Consider the following 11,232-nt stretch of genomic DNA (forward strand, 5'->3'; position numbering starts at 1 on the left):
ACAGTGCCTCTGAAACCCCATAAAAATTATTCTTATTTTTTCAGCCAAGCGCCCAATTAGTGCGTTAATGAGAATTTTTCAGCGCTAAAAAAGTCTTCAGATTTTGAGAGATTTTCCATGTCATTTATTCGAAATCTTCATTAATAAAACCATCTGCGAGATGAATATATTCAAAGGGCTTTAAGAAAAGGCTTTTTTATACTATTCATGTACTTTTCATATCAAAAGAAAAATGAAAGGACGAAATGTATTGACTTTGTGATCCTGAAATATGAACATAAATCGGCTTATTTTAAAAGCTTGCAGAATATTTTATGAAAATAAACAAAAACATTGTATCTCATACAATGTTTTAACGTAAATATATATTTTTTATAAGTACTTACTTTTTATTCTTTGTATATTAAAAGCATTGATAAATTTGTGGTATGGAAATAAAACACTCTCCTTACCATCAATAATTTACTTTTTATACAAATATTAAATCGTAATAATTTTATTTTAATGACTTGATGATGGACTAATTTTCCGAAACCAATGGAAACGAATAAGTCTTTATAAAAGTGGTATCACACAAACAATGGATGATAAGGATAGTGTTTTACTTTCTTTTTCCTAAATATTACAAATACGATTATATATATATATATATATATATATATATATATATATATATATATATATATATATATATATATATATATATATATATATATATATATATATATATTAATATATGTATATATATATATATATATATATATATATATATATATATATATATATATATATATATATATATATATTAATATATGTATATATATATATATATATATATATATATATATATATATATATATATATATATATATATATATATATATATATATATATATATATATATATATATATATATATATATATATATATATATATATATATATATATGTATATATATATGTATATATATATATATATATATATATATATATATATATATATATATATATATATATATATATATATATATATATATATATATATATATATATATATATATATATATATATATATATATATATATATATATATATATATATATATATATATATATATATATATATATATATATATATATATATATATATATATATATATATATATATATATATATATATATTTATGACAGGACTAGTTTCACGACATTTAATATAGACACGACTAGTTTCCAGAACTTCAGATGCTCCCATCTCCAAATGAAAATATGAACTTTACCAAATCGTCACTAGAAATTTTGATACTGACAGTAATGATATTCATTATATACATATACATTTGTGATCGGGTATTTTATTACTCGTATAATGGAATATTGCAAATTTTGTATAAGTTTAACGTTTGTTTTCGTACAAAATCTGAAACGTTTTACGTCAATAGGATGATGTATACACACATATTACAGTGTATAATAATGAAAAGCAGAACACATGGGATAGGAGGCACCGGAGCACTTGTTTCTGACGTAATTTATGCCATTGACTATAAATTATAAACGTACAAACCGTATACACGCGAGGCCTCAAGTCGCAGACCACTCAATTTGAATGATTAATTAATTAAAAAGGTATATTATTTTTTGACATCGTGCAAAGTTGTATTTGACATTATTTTTAAGAAAAATATGGAAGTCTGGGCATTTACGGGGCTGACGATTCTAACATTCACCAATTCTATCCATTATTGACAACCACACAACTCAAATTCTTGGAAGTTCTATATATTTAAACCAATTTTGAAATATTGTTCTTGAATCACTAGAGCTTTACTAGAGACACCTATTGGTGAGATGAAAAGAAACTTTTTAATTAGTAGAAACTCTTTTTATTAGTATGTGAGGTCCGAATCCTGGATGATAATCACACACATAGAAACGCCAGAAAATATCATTTTCATTATAATTATTTAAGCTTATAATTTGACCAGATAATTGGAGATAATCTAGATTTTGTGAACAAGTATGACTCACTCTTTAGAGTGTGTCATTACTTTTAAGTTGTAATTTAAAATGGCTTCTCGAAAGCTGGATTTGGTAAATGTAATTTTAAGTCCAAAACATTTTTTTAAATTTGACAATTTAGAAGTATGTGTTTTAGCCAGTTGCAGCAGCCGGTAAAATATTAAATCTTCTACCGTTTTCAGCTTTTAGGTATTTTAGAAAATGAACTGTCGATCGGCATATGAAGTTTTGCAAGAGTATTGACTTTTCTATTCCATTTTATTCTTAACTTCACTAATTTTAGCAGATTATGTTTATTGTGGACGTTAATATTTTGTAATTTGTATTTTTTTTAACATAACGTAGTTTGTAAGTTGACTAGTTATTTGTGAATTTAAAAACAAGATATTTGGGTTCTATAGGCAAGTAATTAATTCCAATTTATTTTTATTATTATTTATTTTTTGACATCTCATCAAGGATGAAGAAGAATATGGGCATTTACGGGGCTAACGACCGTCATAGGCTGGTTTACGTGATCACTTTATACACGTGTAACGTTAACCAATTCTACCCATTATTGATAACCACACTACTCAAATTCTCGAAAGTTCCAAGTATTTGAGAAACATTTCCCTATTGATGACGAATTGTTGAAAGGCAGTTTGTTGCGACTTTGTAATTTGGTATAATTTTAGATAATTTAAAAACTTATTTTTTGTAAAAAAAATACTATCTCAAGGATGTTTACAAAGGCATGTAGTATAGAAGTATATAAAATATGTTGATTTTTTTATAATTTACCTTAAAAAATATATTTTTTATTCGGGGAAAGTGTAGTATTATCTCCACCTGTCAAAAATTGCAAACATCAGTACACGGCAAACTTTCCCAACACGAACTGGCAACACTAATGCATTGATGAACTTCACCCAATAACATCCATTAGAGTCTCCCAACTTTCTATACCATTTTGAGAACCGCTTTGAATTTGTGAATAAAACCAATTAGAACTCTCGTTCAGAAATCCGTGCTTTTCACTCGGTCATATTGAAAGCCAAACAATGTATTGTAGGTACAATACAGACGCCTGGAGATAGCTAATTGAAACTTGTCGACATTTCCTTAAGCCGATACTAACTAATTATTTATTTTAACTTTATAAACATAAACACAAATATATTTTAACCACTTTTTATTGGTACACTTTTTCCAACCGGTTTCAACAAGAACCTTGTCATCATTAGGGTATATATACTAATTCTAACTCATTGAAATACTCTTATAGATATTTACTCTTCCCTTACGATGCCAAAAACTTCAACAATACCATAAATCTGGATTATCTCCAATTATAGGATTATTTTTAATATTATTATTTGACATCTCAACATATATAGATGAAGAAGAATATGGAAATCTGGGAATTTACGGGGCTTAGGCTGTTTTATGTGATCACTTTACACACGTGTAACATTTGCCAATTCTACCCATGGTTGACAACCACAGTACTCAAATTCTTGAAAGTTCTAAATATATTATTCAATTTCGAAACATTGTACTTTAATCCCAAGAAATTTCACTAGAGACATATATTGGTTAGATGAAAAAGCTTTTTATTGAGCAGAAACTCTTATATTTGTATGTGAAGTCCGAAACCTCTATATATATTGTTTAAACTGAAAATTGCTTGAAACACTTGAATTTTACTAGAGACATCCATGGTGAGATGAAATAATTTTTTTTGAGCAGGGATTCTTTCATTTGTATGTGAGGCCCTAATCCTGGATTATAATTGGATAATCTCCGAATAGGAGATAATCCAGATTTGTGAACAAGTATTTGGACACTCAAAATGTATCGGGTTGTGGTCCCGTGGTTAGTGTCGAGAACTCTGTCACGATATCAGAGTTTTTCAGATGTTCGAACATGCTCTAACACAATTTGATACCTATTTATAATAATGAGCCGCTTAGGCTTCCAGAAAAAGTATAAAATTGAAATATTTCTGTTAATAATAAAACCACAAATATTTTTTTTATATTGTAAAGGTGTGAATAATATTTAATTTCTTTTCCATTTAATCAGAGCTTAAGATTAAAAAAAAAATTCTCTCTTATTTTTAAGTCTCTTTTATAGCGACCGTACACACGTTTCTTTATATAAAAAAATACCAGTGTTCCACTTTACCGATATTCGTACAACATAATACCCTGGTTTTGACAGATTTATTGAGACAAGTGTCAAATGCACACGTCACTCGAAAGCAGTTGTACGTCATTTTTGTTTTAGGGTGACCAATAATTTTATAACAAATAATAAAATAAAATAAATTGTGGCGAGTAAACTAACCGAGTCAAAAAAAAAATAGCCTGACTAAAAGTAAAATTTAAGTTAAAATGGTTTTACCTTACCATATATGTGATTGCGGTTGGTATTCGATGCAAAGGAAGACCACTACAAACTATACCAACCACTCATTTGACTCTCATACACTTAAATTATTACACTTTGTTACAAATAAAGGTCAAGTCATGAATAATTTAGAAAATTTAGAAATACACAAGCATTTAAATTCAGAATAAACATAAATTAATAATATACTGCTTCAAAATACGTCACCATTCTTATCAATGTTTCCTTTTACAAAAAATCTTGTTCCTTAACCCCCCTCCCTTTATTTATTAACCTATATATATATACCCCTAAATATATTTTTGTTCGTTAGTTTTAATTTGTACCAGAAGATGAAAACATCTATCGTTTTCGAAACTAGTCGTATATATAAATAAAACTCATTAAAGTAGTATATTCAAGTGTTTAATTTTAATAAAATAACAAGTATTTGGACACATTAAAAATGTCGTATGAGGAAATGAGTGTGTAAAATGATCACTTAACCAGCCTATGACAGTTCATAAGACTTTATATTTTTTTTCCTCCATGTTGCGATGTCAAAATAAAGTTAGAATCAATCCTTAGTCAAGAAAACCCAGATTTATGAACAATTATTTGGACAAACTCAAAATGTTGTGAGAGATATTTTATTCTGAAAGCTTTGAAAAGCGCGTTTGGAAAATGGTGTATTTAATTAACAACCGTTAGGATAAATTTATTTACCAAATTACCGGTATAGTTTATTTTAATTACCGCCATTTACGGATCTCATACGATTATTACGAAATTATTCGTTGTACGAGTATACGTTACGGCACATCTCGACATTTGGTGAGATGGTATTTTGGTTAATTAGTTAATTTTGTAGAAATCTCTCGGGCGCAGAAAGCACAAGGACTCATAAGCTTATATAATCCGGGCAACCATTGACTAACCAATTCCCAACTCGCAGATGTATGTTTGAGGAAGTGCACGTAGAACGTTTAGTTACTTCCGGCAGAAATAGCTCGCAGTATGGTAAAAAACAGATTTAGATTTTAAAAAAATATATTTATGCTAGAAATTTTGAAAGAAATACCGGTACTTACCATGCCAAACAAAAAATAACAAGTAACACTTTTAATTTATTGCTTGGCATTCATATGGTAAGACGTGCTCAAACTTATTTGTTTTTTTACCACTTGAGAATTCTATTTACAATTCTAATCGGTCAGGTAAGGAGTCGAAACAATCGGCGGGTATGTATGAGGAGATGCATGAACATGGAAGAGGCGAAGAATGTTTGCAAAGACAAGTGGTGTGGCGTTCTACTCTCTTTACCTACCCCTGCGGGGAAGCGGCGTGATGGTTAGTTAGTTAGTTAAATTTGAGAATTCAATTTTAATTTAATTTTTTATATTTATAAATAATAAAGTGATAAGGATATTTTCTGGCGTTTCTCATGTATGTGATTATTATAATCCAGGATTTGGACCTCGCATACAAATATGAAAGTTTCTGCTCAATAAAAAGCCTTTTCTTCTCACCAATATGTCTCTAGTTAAATTTCTTGTGATTCAAGTAAAATGTTTTGAAATTGGATGATATTTTAGAACTTTCAAGAATTTGGGTAGTGTGGTTGTCAATCATGGGTAGAATTAGTGAATGTTACACGTGCGTACAGTGATTACTTGAACCACCCTATGACGGCCGAAAGCCCTGTAAATGCCCAGAATTCCATATTCTCCTTCATGTTTGTCAAAAATGATAAAATATCTATTAATTTTAGAATATTATCAGTTTATTATTCAATTTCATTCAGTATTCCATGAAAACTTCAAAAAAATACGAGGAAGCTCAATGGTTTTTATTCCGTTTTCACCCTTACGCATTGAGTTTTGATGTTTAATGTAAATAAGACTATCTTGTATACTCTATATTTAATTAAGGGTCGCACACACATCACGCACTCTATAACATGTCGTGGTGGGTATAATAACAGGTGAAATACTGCCACGAATCAACTGAAATATTTGACACTGCCTGACATTAGTCAAGGTAAGTGACACTAATACCGAAGTATTATTAAAATTAATTTATTTCAGTAAATCTCTGAATTAAGTCTCTTTTTTAAATAACTTGCATTTCACAAATATAATATAAATACAAGTACAAAAAATTATATAATAAAATACAAAAAAATGTCACACGTCATAGCTTTGTTATATCAGGGATCGAATCTGAACGGAAATTAACGTTTTATCAACACAGAGAAGAAAACTTAAACCTTACATTTATTTTAACTGCCTTTGTCTGCCTCCGTAGTGTTATAGTCAACACGCTCAAAAAATACTTTAAATTTTTACGCCAATAAAAATAATAAATAACAAAACCGTTATCCGCACCCCAATGGTACATAGGGCACTGCGTCATATAAACGCAGTGTTATCTTGATCGTTTACACATGAAGGAAAGGTTATCAGCCCTCCGCTTCAGGTACCAGTCCAGGATAATATTGAATAAATATGACAGTGAAAAAATCACTTATATTTATTTTACCCCCCTTGGGAATCGAACCCGGGACCTCCAGAACGGTAGCCGAGCGTGCTGACCATTACACTACTGAGGCGGACAATTTTCCGTACGTAGGGTAGGAAAACCGGTTAATCGGTGTATGGTCGTTTACGGTTGGCAGCGAAAAGCCGACTAGTTGGCTTTTGGAAGTTCATGTGTAAAAACGTTAGATTTGTATGGAATCGATGCTCGGTGGCTCGTACCGTCATTTTGAATTCAACCTACAGATCAGTGTACAATGTAAACCTGCCTTACGTCTTCAGGGATGTAATAACCCTATCTGATTCTGTTTGAATTATCGTTTTGTTTATTTTTTGCACCATTTTTTAAACCCCGGATCACGCAAACTGTCAGTCAAAAGATATAAATAAAAACACGCGATCCCAGACGGGCTAGTATTTGAAGATGATTTTGATCACAAAGAAAGATTGCGCAACTATACAAATGTTATAATTGCTACTTGGTTAGAACTTAAGGTAATAAATAATTTTTAAAAATACTCCGAATATGTGCTTATTTAAAGTATATAATTACTTTCCTCTCCTATTCTTTTCTGCATATTCCTTTTATACCATACCCTTACCCTTTCACTCCTACCCTCACACACACACATACACATACGCTTGTGTGTATGACTGTGTGTGTGGTTAATATCATTTTCAATATATTTTTATATTTTAATTCATGTTTTCGTTAGTAAATACCACTTTTTCTTCAAATCTACTGTGTCACGTATTTCAATGCATTCCGCATCATTTCAAACACCGTAATGATGCAAAATCCATCAAAACACGTGTCATAGTATATTTTAAGAAATAGTATTTACAAAGTAAAACTTAAATTAAAAATGGAACGATTTTACCACAAAGTGACTTCCGAATCAATGAATGAAATTATTTTTTTTTTTATGTACAAGCTGTTTAATTCCCAAACAAATAAAATAATGTATTTCATATATATATATATATATATATATATATATATATATATATATATATATATATATATATATATATATATATATATATATATATATATATATATATATATATATATATATATATATATATATATATATATATATATATATATATATATATATATATATATATTATATATATATATATATATATAAATATATATATTTATATATATATATATATATATATATATATATATATATATATATATATATATATATATATATATATATATATATATATATATATATATATATATATATATTTATATATATATATATATATATAAATATATATATTTATATATATATATATATATATATATATATATATATATATATATATATATATATATATATATATATATATATATATATATATATATATATATATATATATATATATATATATATATGTATTTCAGCTTGTGAGAACAATCCATTCAGACTCAATCACATCGTACTGCACGACCAACCCCAAGGTAGACCCTTAGCTATCATAAGTGTGATAATGTGATCGATTCATAGTGACTTTCACTTATCATAATTTATGTATTATATAGAGTAGAACCTCTCATAACGAGCATAATTTGTTCCATAATCTTACTCGTTAAGCAATACGTTTTTTTTTGACTGGCTCGGAAGTCCCGGCTCACAAGTGAATCTCGTGAAAAAGGAACTTGTCCTCTCTCTGTAACTCGTCATGCGAAATTTTGCTCGTTAAGGGAGCAACTTTATTACCTTTTTTACCGTTATTTAAATTACTTGTTATGAGAGGTTCTACTGTATTTCGCTTGCCACCGCAATGAAAATGCATGTAAGTTACAAGCAAAGAACATATGATCCAATGTATATAATTAATTTATTTAGCTGAAAAAATGTCACCAAATTTCCTCCACACTCCTATGGGAATTTATGGTATGATTCCTCAGTTAGTCAGACTTGTACGTAATTTCCTGGTAATCCCAGTCAACTAGCAGTGTCCTCCCCTAGCTTGAAACTAAGGGTTGGAATCTAATATACCAACCCTATCTTCCCACGTTGCATGACCTATATACTTTATCAACTCTTCATTTCGCTGTTCCGAACTTCAAATTGTTTCACGTCCTGTCTAACTACCCCCGCTGTCCCCTAAGGGATGAAGAAAGATAAGACTTGGGTAGTTCTGGACTCCCTGTTATTAGGTCAATTATTGTTAAGGGTAGATCAAAGGGAATAGGGATGATGACGTATATATGGAGTCGATACTGAAATACAGCTCTTCATTAAAGAATAAGCTATATTAAACAACACCGTACAAATTGTACAATATGTTGAAAGTATTTTTAATTATTTTTTTATTTTATTAAAAAAAGATAAATATTTCGCTCACTCCTTTCAAGAACGTCATAAAACAAAAATCGTCAATTTTCAGTTGTGCATGTTTTCGGAATTCCCAGAAAATGTTCTATATCCCAGCAAAAGAGGCATATTTTTAACTTAATATTTACCCACTACAGGGCGGAAAATGATGTTTTTGCATTTTGAAGAAAATGTATTGTTTAATTATTTTTTTAAATATACTAAATATTTTTCAAATGGAGAAAAAACCTTCAGGTTTTACCTAAAAAAATGCGTTGCACAGTAAAAAGTTCAATTAGTGGCTTGATATTTATTTTTAAACATTGTGTTATATTTTTAAACTTTAAAGACATTCTCCTGAAAAATCAAGTATTTTTATTTATAACGTTCTTAAAGGAGTGAGCGATTTGTGTTTTTATTATTCACACAAATATTTTAATTTCATATTATTTCTGTGAACCTTAGCAGCTAATTATTAGAAATAGGTATCAAATTGTGGTAGAGTGACTACAACCCGACAAGTTCGAAAAGTATTTATCTAAACAGGGATGAACGTGTAAAACGAGGCGTTGTGCATAAGCCTGAAATATTGTAATTATCATTGTTTTATAGTTAGAAAGTGACATATATATTCCATCATCGATTTGGTGTATAGGAGTATATTTTAAGCTAACGGTTATTTATTTTTATCTTTTATGTTGTGTTCTTATTTTATTTTTCTATTTTGTATTATTTAATGTAAAGCCATATGAACCTAAGGGCTTGCCCAATTTTGAACGTTTGGAATAACGACAAATAAATGAATAAATTACATATGATTCTTTGATATCTCATCAAAGATGAAGAAGATATGGATGACTGGGCATTTACGGCGTTGACGACCGTCATAGGCTGATTTAAGTGATCACTTTACACAAGTGTAACATTTACCAATTCTACCCATTATTGACAACCACACCACTCAAATTCTTGGAAGTTCTATATATAGGAACCAATTTTAAAACATTGTTCTTAAATCACTAGAACTTCACTAGAGACTTCTTTTGATGAGATGAAAAGAAGCTTTTTATCCAGCAGAAACTCTTTTATTAGTGTGTGAGGTCCTATTGGTGAGCTGAAAAGAATATTCAATTATGATATTCTTCTTCATATTTGATGATATGTCAAAGAATAATATAATAAATAACTCCTATTATTGTAGATAATCCAGATTTGTGAGCAAGTATTTGGACACACTCAAAATGTTGTGAATTACAATTTCCTTCAATTTTTTCATTAGCCAAGTAAAAACGACGATTCAGGCGCAAAATTTGAGAGGGTAAAATAAACGAAAGAGGGTATGCTGACTAGAGAAAGGGCTTGTGGTAAATTGCTGAAACTTATATAAAGAGATTATTTAACTACTAGCAGTACGAAGTTCTGCGAAGGCTTCTGGAGGCTATTTTTGTTTGCGAAGGTGACTTCAGAACTATGCTGAAAATGTAATTATTTTATATTTCGATATCTTAACATAGATGAAAAAGAATATAGAAATATTAAAAGAGTTTCTGTTCAGTAAAAAACTTCTTTTCATCTCACCAATAGATGTCTCTAGTGAAGTTCTAATGATTCAAGAACAACGTTTCGAAATTGGTTCATATAAATAGTAGTATAAAAAAATAAAAAATATATAAAAAAAACTTGTTGTTAGTAGAATTCGGCTCAACACAGGCCATGCCTTAATAGCCGTAATACATATAGTAAATGTATATATGAAATTAATATGTATCTATGTATTTATGAAATAAATAAATAGAACTTCCAAGAATTTAAATTGTGTGGTTGTCTATAATAGGTGGAATAGGTGAACGTTACAGTGTGTAAAGTGATCACTCAATTCAGCCTATGACGGTCGTCAGCCCCGTAAATACCCAGACTTCCATATTCTTCTTAATCTTTGAAGTGATGTCAAAAAATAATATGAGGA

This window comes from Brachycentrus maculatus, unplaced genomic scaffold (assembly GCF_059751285.1).
Source record: "Brachycentrus maculatus isolate JH-2025_06_01 unplaced genomic scaffold, ASM5975128v1 h1tg000478l, whole genome shotgun sequence".
Lineage (NCBI taxonomy): Eukaryota > Metazoa > Arthropoda > Insecta > Trichoptera > Brachycentridae > Brachycentrus > Brachycentrus maculatus.